The sequence below is a fragment of the Ahaetulla prasina genome, chromosome 2, assembly GCF_028640845.1.
Source record: "Ahaetulla prasina isolate Xishuangbanna chromosome 2, ASM2864084v1, whole genome shotgun sequence".
NCBI classification, from domain to species: Eukaryota; Metazoa; Chordata; class Lepidosauria; order Squamata; family Colubridae; genus Ahaetulla; species Ahaetulla prasina.
Genome location: NC_080540.1, coordinates 107,380,408 through 107,395,773, shown reverse-complemented (window position 1 = coordinate 107,395,773; position 15,366 = coordinate 107,380,408). Strand labels below are relative to the sequence as shown.

Genomic DNA, 15,366 nt, shown 5'->3' with positions numbered 1-15,366 from the left:
AACCCCAAGGACAAAACATACTTAATTGTAACTGGAGAAAAAAAAAGTGTTTCAAAGAAACAAAAGCACCCAGAAAAGAAAAGAAAAAACATAAAAATCAAGTCCTTTGTACAGACAATCAGTAGATATGCCACAAAACTATTGAGGGTTATTCAAGACCAATTCTTGAATACAGCTCGCCTGTCTGGAACCCATACCACATTTCAGATATCAATACAATTGAACGTGTCCAGAAATATTTTACAAGAAGAGTTCTCCACTCCTCTGAATACAACAAAATACCTTATGCCACCAGACTTGAAATCTTGAATTTAGAAAACTTAGAACTCCGCCACCTTCGACAGGACCTGTGTTGTGTCTGCGCCCCCCGAGCCAGCCCTCCTGCCAGAAAGTGACTTGGAAAGTGAGGGGGAAGGGCCATCAGGACTTACCTCGGGAGCATCGGCTTCCCTGGCTCAGCTCCAGGAGTCAGAGGCAGGCCAGGTGGAAGAGATAACAAGGCCTCCGTCCCCTGACTCTTTCCCCCCCCCCAGGACACACCTCCAGACCCAGCTGATGGCAGTCAGGCCTGGCTGGACCCTAGATTTCGTAGGCAGGAGAGGCGGGAACAACAGAAGCAGGGGTGGGGCAGGCCTAGGAAGTGCTGAGTCATGGTGCCACACCCCACAGGATATAAAGGCAGCGAGAGCTGCTGTGTCTCTTTGTAGCAGGCAAATTAACTGCTGAACTAAGAGCTGAAGTGCTGTTTGACTTATCGGCATCGAGGGAGATAATGGAGCCACTTGGCATATGCTTGCTCTTTTGCTGCCAGGGCTGATAGTGCCGGCTAATTAAGCCATTGCTCGGACGGAGGTGAGGGAGGACAGAAAAACCTGTGTTTAACTCATAGAATCATCTATTGCAATGTCCTTCCTATTGAAGACTACTTCAGCTTCAATCATAACAATACAAGAGCAAACAATAGATTTAAACTCAATGTTAACCGTTTCAATCTTGATTGCAGAAAATATGACTTCTGTAACAGAGTTATTAGTGCTTGGAACACACTACCTGACTCTGTGGTCTCTTCTCAAAATCCCCAAAGCTTTAACCAAAAACTCTCTACTATTGACCTCACCCCATTCCTAAGAGGTCTATAAGGGGCGTGCATAAGAGCACAAATGTGCCTACCGTTCCTGTCTTATTGTTTCCTTTCATTGTATCCAATTAATATAGTTATCACATACTTATGCTTATATATTATATAGTTATTTTCTTGCTTATGCTTATATATACTGTTGTGACAAATGAATAAAATAAGATAAATAAATAGATAAATAGATAAATAAGGGTCTTTTACATCCATGTATGAAAACAGTCTTTAGAATATTAGGTCTCTATTTAATTGTCTTTTAAAACTTGTAATTTATAATTGTTGCAATAGAATGCCTCCAAATATATAAATATTAACGGGAATCGAGGAGGGTTGGGTTTTTTTTCCCTTTTCTATCATGGTGGGACCAGGTTCTTTGACAGAATGACTGGTGAATTAGTAAAGTGAATTAAGATGTGAAAACCAAAAATCACTGATTTACAGCATCAGTATTTATAACTGTAAATATTACAAATGAGTAGGTGACTCTTGGGAAGACCTGGCCATCCTTCATATCCAGTCTAGAAACAAAACTGTTACATGCTTCCTAAACCTGGAATACCTCAAGTTTTTAAATACAATCACTAAAGAAACCCATGCATGTATTTATTTACATTGTTTATGAATGCTTTTATGCTGCTTCAGTCATTCCAAACATAAGTAGCTCAAAATATAAAAAAAAATACTGTAAAAGAAAATATAATTTTAATAATACAGAAATAGAGTAATCATAACTCAAATCCTATAAACGTAAGATTTCTAAACAGGACACCATAAGTAGCAATGTTCAGGAGTTATCAGCAGTTACCTTTAAAAACCTTTGTTAACAACAAAGATTGGCCGAACTCTTACATTCTTTTAAGTCATAATATGATTATGACTTTGGATTAGTATTATATGTGAACATAGCTGCTGAGTAAATCGCTTATATATTACCCAGCTACAGTTCAAGAATTAAAACTTAAGGTGCAGAGAGTATAAAACTATCATACCACTCTGGTAAACAGGTCCTGATGATATACTATTTTTGTGTAGTAAATGTATCCATTCTAATTATATGAATTTTATAGTTATGGGTGGCAACACAAAATATACAGGTTGTGGTGCAAAAATAGTTAAACCGTTGGTTTTAAGGAAATACCAAAAGCTTGCCTTTGTAAGTTACAGAGCTTCCATTGTTTGAGAGCTGTTTTCTGTAAATAGACAGCTCCAGAAACCTAAACCACAAATACAATAGCAGGTTAGAATTCCTAAATCTTGTCATGAGTAAACCTTTAAAAACATTTGAAAACTTAAGCAGAGTTTGTTACATAAATACTTACCAAACCTGAGATGCAGTGGACCAAGGATTTACACGCATATATGTATATATTATAAATATTATTCATTACTATGATACAGGTCCTGATAAAACCCCTTTAAAAAGCCATTTTTTGCGTATTATACAAATAAAAACACAGCTTCCCATTTGTACTTTTAAGTAATGGATATTACTGGTAATTGATTCCTTGAGGCAATACAGAAGAAATTATCAAGTCAGAAAATTCCCTCCATCATTCCATGCCTTCACATGTAACATAGAAAACAAGGAAGACATTTACGTAATATGATAGAGAGGGAGGTACATTCTGAATTTGCCACACAGTATTACGCAAATATCTATTCTGAATGCTCTCCTACTTCTATTCCTTTACCAGGTTACTATTTATCTTGATGGCTCCCAATTTTTTCTTCTTCCCATTCCTTTGAATCTCCAGGTATCTATGCTGCTATTCATTCTCCTCCTTTTCTCCGCTACTACATTCCTACTGAGTTCATTATTTAGTGTTCACTAAGTGGATACATTTCCCTTAGCTACAAAAAAGAGAAGGTAAACATTAGCTTGTTTAAATACAATTTATTGCTAATCCAGAGCACTGAACCAGATCCAGGATAAAAGAAAGAAAAGGGATTTAAAGAAATGGAAGTGGGAAGAGAAAAAAAAGTGCATTATTAAATATTGCAAATTCTACAACAAAATGAGCAGCACAAGGGATACAGCATATCATATTAATTAAAGTGCAAGGCAAAATTAATTGAAAACTGGGGGGGGGATTTCTGTGCTGTATTAAGAACTAGACAATAATGAGAAAATAAGTAAAAATACCTAGAAATGTTGTGGCCTAGGATCTGAAGAGTTCATACAGGTGAGTCCCCTATTTCAAAATGACTTATACAGTATATATTGACAGGATTTTGGATTTATTTATTTCAAATGTGTAGATTCAATAATCATATTGTTCTTTGCTTCACTAACATTGTTGTAGTATTTCATAAGATGACATTACTCCTTGATGGGGAAGATTAGGTTCTTCAGCACCTTCAACTGCTCCACAACTGAATTTCCAGTCACAGAAATAAAGAATCTTTCACTATAGACACCATCATCATAAAACACTCCCTTCCAAAGTTTACCCAGAAATAAAGAGCATGACAAAGTTTCTATAGTTACTTCGAAGCATATCTGGTTGATATTTGTGGGAGGTGGCACCTTTTATATTGAGGAAGCAAGCAACCTTTCCTGCATTTTGGGATTATAGAACTTTATTATACTCAACATATTTCTTAGGAGATTTTGCCAGCACGCAAGGCTGTTGAACCCAAGGATACAGATATACAGATTAAATATTACAGTGAATTTCACAATTACCAGGAACTTGGCTGTTTCTTTTTATTCAGGGAAATCACCACATGCATGTATGAACTAGTGCTGCTGAACAATTATGGCAACATGGAGGGAAAGTATCAAAAGTAATGTACTATACTTTAAAACAGCAGCTTAGAAGCAAAGGGTAAATTAAACTACAAATTTACAAAAGCCAAAGACTGACAAAGACACTGGCAGAAATTCAATAGAGCCACATGTAGTAATGAGTCAGATCTGAACCCCTTAAGCAGAGTTCTCATTATAAAAAATTTGGAACCCCATTTAAAAGCCACATGTAATGAGTCAGATCTGAACCCCTTAAGCAGAGTTCTCATCATACAAAATTTGGAACCCCATTTAAAAGCCATAATTTAAATATTACAGACCATCTAAAACAATTTTTAGAGTTCTTAATTCAATAAATAGGAACACACAATCTTTTGAAGCTGATAGAGGCAGCTTCGAAGTGAGTTTTTGAGGGATATTTAACTTTAAAAAACAGCAGCCGTTGTAATATTCAGAGCTTCCTGTAGAAAGTAACCTGTTACAATGGATTATAAGAGATTTTCAACAGAAAAGGGCATACAGTTGTGGTATTTGTATTCAGAACTGTCCTATTCATGTTTATCTGGCCCACAGTTTCCCTGAGTTCATTGCAGCTTAATACCAAAGTATCATGTATGAAACTGCCTTTTAGATTAAATGACTCAAAAGTTCAGTAATTCTATAACGTAATTTTCATTTGATGCAAATATTCAAATGTACTTTACATGGATGAGTGATCATTTTAATACCTTTCAATCATAATTTTAATAAATTGGAAAAAGGTAGGAATCTGCATTAGTATTTAAAATTGCATAAACTTTTGAATAGTACTTATTCTGAGTGATTAAATATGGAAACTTTTCAACAGAGAATATTTTGTCTGTAGTAAACTGAGCTAGAATTTAGCAAGGTACTAAAATGTATTTATAAAAAACAGGTTCCTTTCTCACATTAAAAGTTAAAATTTGAGAAGGGAAGGGAGAAGGAGAGAGGAGTAGAGAGAGCGAAGGAAGAAAGTAGGTAGGAAAGAGAGGTAGAAGAGGGGGAAAGGAGAGGAAGAAGAAAGGGGAAAGAAAGAGGGTTAGAAAGGGTGGAAGAAGAGAGGAGTGGGGAAGGAGGAGAGGAAGTAGAAAAGTGAAGGAGAGGAATGATGGAGAAAGTAGAAGAAGGTAGAGAAAGGAAGAGGAAAGGTTGTGTTAAGGAAGGAAGTGGTAGCTGAGCAGGCCCGAATAAGTAACAAATGAAAGTTAATGATTGATGTTGAATAAGAGACTGTACATTGAATATGTTGATGGAAAATGGAAATAAAACTTTTTTATTAAAAAAAAAGTTAAAATTATAGGCCTATGAATGATTTCCATTTTACTCATCTCACTGGCCATTGGAATTTAAGCTCTTAAGGATAAAGAGATGAAACTACTATACTAAGAAAAAGACCAGCAGTTGGAAAGCATGGAAATTCATGTAGGTATATACTGTGTTTCCCTGAAAATAAGACCCTGTGTTATATTTTTTTTGAACCCTGAAATAAGTGCTTGGCCTTATTGCCATGCACTCAAAAGCATGATTGGACTTATTATCAGCGAATGTCTTATTTTGGGAGAAACAGGGTAGGTACCACACTTTGGTGGGAAAGAATAGAATAGAATTTTTTTATTGGCCAAGTGTGATTGGACACACAAGGAATTTGTCTTGGTGCATATGCTCTCAGTGTACATAAAAAAAAAGATACGTTCATCAAGGTACAACATTTACAACACAATTGGTGGTCAATATATCAATATAAATCGTAAGGATTGCCAGCAACAAAGTTACAGTCATACAGTCATAAGTGGAAAGAGATTGTGATGGGAACTATGAGAAGATTAATAGTAGTGCAGATTTAGTAAATAGTTTGACAGTGTTGAGGGAATTATTTGTTTAGCAGAGTGATGGCCTTCGGGAAAAAATTGTTCTTGTGTCTAGTTGTTCTGGTGTGCAGTGCTCTATAGTGTTGTTTTGAGGGTAGGAGTTGAAACAGTTTATGTCCAGGATGTGAGGGATCTGTAAATATTTTCACGGCCCGCTTCTTGATTCGTGCAGTATACAGGTCCTCAATGGAAGGCAGGTTGGTAGCAATTATTTTTTCTGCAGTTCTAATTATCCTCTGAAGTCTGTGTCTTTCTTGTTGGGTTGCAGAACCGAACCAGACAGTTATAGAGATGCAAATGACAGACTCAATAATTCCTCTGTAAAACTGAATCAGCAGCTCCTTGGGCAGTTTGAGCTTACTGAGTTGGCGCAGAAAGAACATTCTTTGTTGTCCTTTCTTGATGATGTTTTTGATGTTAGCTGTCCTTTTTAGATCTTGCGATATGATAGAACCTAGAAATTTAAAGGTTTCTACTGTTGATACTGTGTTATCTAGTATTGTGAGAGGTGGAAGTATGGAAGGGTTTCTCCTAAAGTCTACCACCATTTCTACGGTTTTGAGTGTGTTCAGTTCCAGATTGTTTTGGTTGCACCCCAAGGCTAGTAGTTCGACCTCTCGTCTATATGCGGATTCGTCATTGTCTCGAATGAGACCAATCACTGTTGTGTCATCTGCGAACTTCAGTAGCTTAACAGATGGATCGTTGAAGATGCAGTCATTGGTATACAGAGAGAAGAGAAGTGGGGAGAGCACACAGCCTTGGGGGGGCCATGCTAATTGTACAGGTATTTGATGTGATCTTGCTTAGCTTCACCTACTGCTTCCTGTTTGTTAGGAAGCTTGTGATCCACTTACAAGTCTGTTCCGGTACCTGTAGCCGGTTTAGCTTAGTTAGAAGAATGTCTGGAATGATGGTATTGAATGCTGAACTAAAGTCTACTAAAAGGACCCTTGCATAGGTCTTTGGAGACTCAAGATGTTGTAGGATGTAGTGCAGAGCCATATTAACAGCATCATCTGTTGATATATTTGCTCGGTATGCAAATTGCAAGGGGTCTAACAGCAGATCCATGATGGTTTTCAGGTAGGAAAGCAATAGCCTTTCAAAGGTTTTCATGACTACAGATGTTAAAGCAACTGGTCTGTAGTCATTCAGTTCCTTGATGGTGGGCTTCTTCAGCACTGGGATGATGGTAGAGAGTTTGAAGCAAGAAGGAACATAGCACATCTCTAGTGATTTATTGAAAATATGGGTGAAGATGGGGGCCAATTGGTCAGCACAGACTTTTAAGCAAGAAGGAGGTATCTTGTCTGGGCCTGGAGCTTTTCCTGGCTTTTGTCTGTGTAACAGAGCTCTGTGACATCATGCTGGCCACATGACTGCAGAAATGTCTTCAGACAGCGCTGGCTCAAAGGCCTTGAAACAGAAACGAGCACTGCCTCCTAGTGAGCAATGACTAGTGGAGTAAATCCGCAGGGACTACATATCTTCCTAATCATAACTTTAAAGTAGGTTAACTGATGCATTCTACGTGTTTTGGAGCACAGTTAGCATGAACCTTGCCTAGAGTCCTTTAGAAGTGGGATGAGCTATAAATATTTTCAAAAACAATGAAACAAAGACATAAGTAAACCCAAAGACACAACCCAAAGATGCATAACATGGTCTATGTCTATGCATTATAGGAGGTATAGTCCAAATATTTAAAGGGCCCAATTTGTTTCTCACCAATATATAAAGCACAAGAAAAAATGGAAAAGTTTGAACATTTTTAAAAATATATCAAAGTGGTATATCCACAAGAACTGGATAATGATTCCCAGAATTGCCAACTACAGTAATATGTGCACTAACACTAGACTAGCAAAATTTTGTATGAGTTATAATAGTCAACAAACAAATACACGTCTGACTCCTGCCAATAATTTTAAATACAAAATTCATAGGAAGAGTTACTAGATCAAGTTATGCACTGGGGATGGACTGTTCATTCTACATGTATTGCTGAGTGCCCAAGTCTTTTCTCAGTGTGTTTGTACTTTGTTGCACATGCTATCAACTTAATTGGAGATACAATCTGTGCTGCAGTTTTTCTCTTCAGTAAGGTTTCAATGCAGCCAAATCAATGGGGATCTTGGAGTCCTCATGACCAGTCATTTAAATATGAGCCAGCAGTGTGCTGCAGCTGCCAAAAAAAGCCAACACAGTTCTAGATTGCATTAACAGAGAGACAGAATCAAGATCATGTGTTAATACCACTTTATAATGCCTTGGTAAAATTACGCTTGGAATACTGCATCCAGTTTTGGATCCAGACACCCCAATATTAAAAAGATACTCTAGAAAGATTGCAGAGAATAGCAATAAAGATTAAGGGACTAGAGGCTAAAACATATGAAGAACCGTTGCAGGAATTGAGTATGTCTACTTTAGTGAAAAGAAGGACTAGGGTTGACATGATACCAATGTTCCTATATCTGAGAGGTTTCCACAAAGTAAAGGGGGTCAGCCTATTTTTCAAAGCATCAGAAAGCAAGACAAGAAATAATGGATGGAAACTAATCAAGGAGAAGACCAGTCTACAATTAGGAAGTGATTTCCTGACAGTTAGAACAATTAATCAGTGGGAAGACTTGCCTCCAGAAGTTGTGGGTGCTCCAACACTGGAAGTTTTTAAGAAGAAATTGGACAACCATTTGTCTGAAATCAGGGGTGAAATCCAGCAGGTTCTGACAGATTCTGGAGAACTGGTAGAGGAAATTTTGAATAATTCGGAGAATAATTCGGAGAACCAGTAGCGGAAATTTTGAGTAGTTCGGAGTAGTTCGGAGAACTGGCAAATACCACCTCTGGCTGGCCCCAGAATGCATGGAGATTTTGCAGTATCCTTCCCCCAGGAGTGGGGAAGGAATAGGGATTTTGCAATATCCTTCCCCTGCCATGTCCACCAAGCCACACACGCCCACCAAGCCATGCCCACAGAACCGATTTCACCACTGTCTGAAGTGTTATAGGATTTCCTGCTTGAGCAGTGGGTTGGACTAGAAGACCTCCAAGATTCCTTCAACTCTGTTATTCTGTTGTTATTCAATACTTTACTCACATATAGTATAAGAAGACAGACACAGACACACTTCAAATCTACATTTAGCCATGGACTGCCATGGAAAACCAACCATATATGTACAAATTCAATAACTACTTGGACTCTTTTACCATAGCCAAATAGATCTGTATGTTTTTTTAAATAAAATACAGTAGTAAACATCTTCCTCCAAAGCTATTATATTTTTTTCAATACTTGGCCAAGCTCTTCCACCAACCTTCAAATAATGTTTAGCTCTTAAACAAGACTCAGTTGAATGTTTAGCCCAAATACTTTTTAGCATTTGGCATGGAATTCAATTGAGGCAGGGCCAGAGGATGGGAACTCCAGGCATATACTCCCTCCTAGTGCCAACACTTCCAGCACATTGGTTCAGCTTAGGACACCTGCTAGACTATAGGCTAAGGAAACTGCTATCCCATAGTGGTATCTTTGTTCTGAATTCTCTTATCACATGACATGGATGCCAGCCAAACAACAAGTCAAAGACAGATATAGTTAGCTCTCCTATTTGGATCACATAGACTAAATAAAAGGGAACAGAGAAGAAAAGGAAAGAAGACAGGAAAAGTTGGTGTTCTGAACTTCAGCTCTATCAATCACTATAGAAATCACTAACAATAATTCAGTTTTTAAAAGGTAACAAATGAATGGGCATTGCACAAGAAACCAACCACAAAATCAGCTTTACTGGGCACAAGTATAGTTTTTTTCCATTATCCCACATGATTAAAAAGCAGATATGCATATGAGTCACATCTCAACATTTGGGCACCTGTTCTCTTATCTGGAAATAAAGTTCACAGATATTTTCCTGCAGTTACACACCCATTTTCCACTTAAGGAATTTCTGGGTGTAAGCTACAGACTCACACAACATTTCATAACATAACTCCATCTTATGCGTCTACTTCTACAACAAAAACACTTCTCTCAATATGACATTATTTAACAGTCATGATTCTTAGCCTCTGGTGTAGGGTCAAGGGACTCCTAACAAGGAGGAGGAGGATTAAAATACATAATAGGAAGTCTGTTTTTCCTGAGGAAAAGTACTTTCGGAAAAAATAATTTCAGAACTGATGCTGCAAGATAATGAAAGTTTATAGAATGCTTCCTAATTATTTGTTTGTATAACCTGTAAGTGTAAGAGATTAATTATTATATTAATTCACTGTAATTATAAATACAGGTCTTAATCTGTGTCTCTCTGAGTTTATCCCTTCAATATCAATTCCTTGTTTTCTGGAAAGGCTTCAATGCTATGCCTTTAATACCGTGGAAAACAAGCACAAATTGCACAGAAATATAGTAATAAAGAAACTTTCAGTTGTTGCCCTTCTGCCTCCTATAAACATACCTCATTGACTTTGCCACACCTCTACAAAGCTTAATGTTAAAGTTTAGTATCTTGGCCACTGGCATGTTAATATAAAACTGGCTTAAGATTGCAAAGAAAGTTGTTTGCAAACACATTTATTTCAAAAGTAGTCAATAGCAAATTAGCATGTAACTCATTATGGGTGCCCTCCCAAAATATGGGTTCATGATCACATAATAGTCATAAGAGAATGTTTTATTATATTACAGCTGATAACAAGACCATACATGTGAAAGCCAGTCTTAGAACTCTTCAGTGACACACATATAAATTTCTAATGTTAATATGCAACGTAGTTAAGCAGTGTTGTTCAAAAGATTCAATTAAAAATATTAACCCCCTCACATTTTTAAACTAATTGATTTTTAGTGAGTGGAATGGAGAATTGTTTCCATATTTTCATTTTTTAAAAATGTGGAAAGATTCCTGTAGTTATCATTAAAATATAAGTCAAGTTAAATCCATGTTGCTGTAGAAGCTTTCTGAGAATTGAATGCAAGTAAAAACAGCAAAGAAATTAAGACAGCTAAATTTAATTAATCTAAATTTGAGATTAATGTGTAATATTCACCAGAACAAAAGACATATATGAAATCTGAGTCACAAACATGTATATAGGAGAAAATGGTATGTTCACTGTAGCTGGCTCACCCTGGTCCACCAGAGAGACAATTTCACAATTTCACAATTTCACATTCATTTGGGAATGGGTTAAAAAGAAGACTCTGAAAAGTATGCAACAAAGCAGTGAGCTTTGAAAGCAACAAAGACCATTAGGGGACAGGAAACTAAAATACAGTATATGAAGAACGGTTGCTGGAATTGGGTATATCTAGTTTAATGAAAAGGACTAGGGGTGAGATAGCAGTGTTCCAATATCTCAGGAGTTGCGACAAAGAAGAGGAAGGCAACCTATTCTCCAAAGCATCTGAAGGCAAGACAAGAAGAATGGATAGAAACTAACTGAGGAAGTAAGCAACCTGAATTAAGGAGAAATTTCCTGACAGAACAATTAATGATTGAAACAGCTTGCCTCCAGAAGTTGTGGGTGCTCCAACACAGGAGGTTTTTAAGAAGAGATTGGACAATGATTTGTCTGAAATGGTGTAGGGTTTCCTGCCTGAGCAGCGGGTTTGACTAGAAGACCTCCAAGCTCCCTTCCAGCTCTGTTATTCTATTCAACTCTGTTATATACATATGACTGATAAAAATGACAAGACGAGAACCAGATTAAGAATTGGCAGAGCAGTTGTTTCTAAAAGTTCAGGGACAGAGGGCGAGAATAGGAATGGCCATTTGACTTTAACAAGGAGTGCTTAAACATTGGTGGCACTGTCAGTTCCAACCATGCTGTCTCACACACCACCACCACTCCCCCCCCGCCCCCAGTAAGAAGAATCTTACTGTGCTTCCAATGAGATAAACACCACTGCTAATACCACAAGGGCTCTCTCGTTTCCAAATTGCTTTACAAAAAATATTTATCTGGCTTTCTAGGATGGCTGAGAAGAAAACTCCCAAATATAAATAATAATTTGTAGAGCTTACAAAATTAAATCACATTTAATTTGTAATCTGCAATCAGCTAAACTTCACATTTTGTTTAGCAACCTTTCCTCCCGCCTCGAAGCAAAGAGGCAGCTACGCATGCTCCAAAAATTTTCCCACTCCAAACATTCTCCCATGGCTCCAAGTAAACAATGTTGGTTACGTGGGGATCCAGATGTTTCAGGACGAAAAAGGATTTGACTGTTAGCCCGAGGAGAGCTAGAAGGATAAAATATGTATACGCTAACAAATGCAAACAAAGCCCAAAATTTTGGAGCTCTGGTCCACGCTGTATTGACAAGACCATTTTTGAAAAGTCACATGCTCTTGATGCTGTTTTCTTCTCAAATGAAAATGAAAAACGGATGTTCAAAATCCACAGCAATTAACAGTTTAGGGGCATGTTCCCTATCTTTCAATCAAAAGACAATATGAAGATAATAGAGGCCGAGCCCCTTTTTACAACTATGGTTGCTTTCACTTTCAAGAATGTATTACAGGGCAAAGTGAGATGTGTGAGCTTCAGCTAAAAGTTCAACCTGAAACTAAACCTGATCTTCTTTGTTTCAGAATGTGACATTTCAGTTCTGAAGCTTGAAGGCAAACTGTTTTCCTCTTCCACTGAAATGCAACTCCCTCAGAGACCCCAAAGCGGTCTGAGTTCAAAATGACCCCCAGCAACCCAAGGCAGCCTACCACTGGTTGTAGTTCTAGGTGGAGGAAGACTTTTGAAAGACTCTCAGAGGGTTACAGACCTCCTGCTGGGCAGCACATTCCTGAGCTGCTTGCAACTTATATAACCAACTAACAAGGTGCAAAACAAACCTCAGCTCCTTTTGTGAACAGATTTTTAATTTTTTAAAAATAACGGCTCTCTTAAAACAAAATTACAGGCAGTCCTCAATTTACAACCACAATTGAGCCCAACATTTCTGTTACTAAGTGAAACATCTGTTAAGGGAATTTTTGCCCCATTTTACAACCTTTCTTGCCACAGATGTTAAGTGAATCACTGCAGTTGTTAACTTAGCAACATGGTTGTTAAGTGAATCTGGCTTCCCCACTGACTTCGCTTGTCAGAAGGTTGCAAAAAGTGATTACATGACCCCAGGACCCTGCAGCCATTATAAATCTGAGCCATTTGCCAAATATCTGAATTTTGATCACACGATGGAGATGCTGCAATGGTTGTAAGCATGAAAAACGGTTATAAGTCACTTTATTCAGTGCCGTTGTAACTTCAAAGGATCCCTAAATGAACTGTTGTAAGTCGAGGACTACCTGTATTTAAATTACTAAAATATCTACAAGGAAATCTGTTGAAGGCCATTAGATTAGGATTACTCAGCAAATACTTTGTGTTTGAGGCTGATTTTAATGTTTAAAGAACCACACCAAAATATTGTCTTTTTGGGACAGTCATTGTAAATAGCACAATAAAGCTAAAAACCTAAACTGGTTTTGTAGATAATAAACTCAATGTCCGAATGGGTATATGTTTGAGTCAAGGGATGAGTAATCTCAGTAGCAGAAGCATAGCTTGAGAGATCAAAAAATATGTAGAGTTAGTGCGTAGATGGGACATCACTAAGAAACGTCTGAACTGGAAACTAGGCTGGGAGAGTTTTTAAAAAATGGAAGAAATTAGGGCAAATCATCTCTGCACTATAACCAAGAAGAGACCATGGATGTGTAAATATAGCCATTGAGGAGAAGCTCAACACAAGAATGTCTTCTCTTTTTTCAGCATGCATGGGCCGATCCTATTATTTAGGGTCAGGACGTTCTGACTGTTTTCAAAACCTTTCCAGGTGCAGATCGGCTGTGTAGAATTGAGAAGAAACAGAATCTGCTGTCCTATTTTCTGAGGTGAAAGTATCATTTCCATAGTTCTTGACCTGGTTTAAATGTTTATAGCATATTTCACCCAGATGGCTTTCATGTCTAAGGGAGGCCTAGAACTCAACAGCCTCCCAATTTCTAGGATAGTGTCTTAACCACTACATCAAACTCTGTCTACATCCCACCGAATAAGTTCCTGATGCAGAAAAGATTATAATTGCTGAACTTCAGGCTGAGTGAGCAGCTAGAAAGTCATTGGGGTATCAGGAATTGGAATGTAGAAATAACATCCTGCTTATTTCCCAGTCTATTCACAGAACTGACAAATTACTTTATTTCTTTATTTTAATCTCTCCAACTTCCTGATGTATTCAAGTTTCGTAAGATATACAAATATTTATGATTTTATGAATTAAGGGACTATCAATTATTTGATACAATGGTGAAATGGTTTGTGTTTAATACATATTTATTCATCCATTTATTGATTTAATGGCATTTGTAACTTTTTCTAATCCCAAAGGCTTTTGGGCAGTACACAATTCAGAAACAAAAGCAAAACAAAGAGTAAAAAATAGTGAACAAAATAAATAAAACAAAAATAACTAATTAAGGTACAAAAGATGAAGACATTATATGAATCAACTTGAGCTGAAGGCTTGTAGGTATAATATTGAGTGAATATTTATTATTTATTTATTAAATTTATACACCACCCATCTCACCTAAGTGATTCTGGACGGTTAGGAGTCTATGGGCCATATGTACCTACATGGGAAGAAAGTCCCAAAGAGCAGAGGGTACCACATTAAAGGCCAGTCATCTGAGCCATTCTCCCACACTAGACACTTGCTTATGCAAACCTCTGGGTATTTATTTATTTATTTATTTATTTATTTATTTATTATTTATTAATCATATTTATATACCGCCCTATCTCCCGAAGGACTCAGGGCGGTTTACAGGCACTTAAAAATACATAACACAAATACAATATAAAAACAATTAAAAAACTTATTCTAAAGCCCGTTATTAAAATATAAAAACAGAACCCAATTAAAACCCATAAATTTAAAATCTAGCTCAGTCCTGCACAATTAAATGGGTATGTTTTAAGCCCATGAAGGTCCGAGGTCCAAAGCTGACGAAGTCCGGGGTAGTTCGTTCCAGAGGGTGGGAGCCCCACAGAAGGCCCTTCCTGGGCGCCGCCAGACGACATTGCCTCGCTGACGGCACCCTGAGGAGACCCTCTCTATGAGAGCGCACGGTCGGTGAGAGGTATTCGGTAGCAGTAGGCGGTCCCGTAAATAACCCGGCCCAATGCCATGGGCGCTTTAAAGGTGGTCACCAGAACCTTGAAGCGCACCCGAAGGCCACAGGTAGCCAGTGCAGTCTGCGCAGGATGGGTGTCATCACGGGAGCCACGAGGGCTCCGTCTATCACCCGCAGCCGCATTCTGGACTAACTGTAGCCTCGGATGCCCTTCAAGGGAGCCCCATGTGAGAGCATTGCAGTAATCCAGGCGAGGCGTCACGAGTGCGTGGGTGACCGTGCATAGGGCATCCCGGTCCAGAAAGGCGCAACTGGCGTACCAGGCGAACCTGGTAAAACGCTCTCCTGGAGCGGCCGTCAAATGATCTTCTAGAGACAGCCGTTCATCCAGGAGGGCGCCTAAGTTGCGAACCCTCTCCATCGGGGCCACTGACTCGCCAC

General features: G+C 38.1%; 1 protein-coding gene across 7 annotated transcripts in view; it reads right to left on the bottom strand.

Annotated features, from left to right (window-relative positions):
* Nucleotides 1-15,366, bottom strand: part of PPARGC1B (PPARG coactivator 1 beta) — a 159,895-nt gene that overhangs the window by 103,738 nt on the left and 40,791 nt on the right. The gene's annotated exons all lie outside the window — the stretch shown is intronic.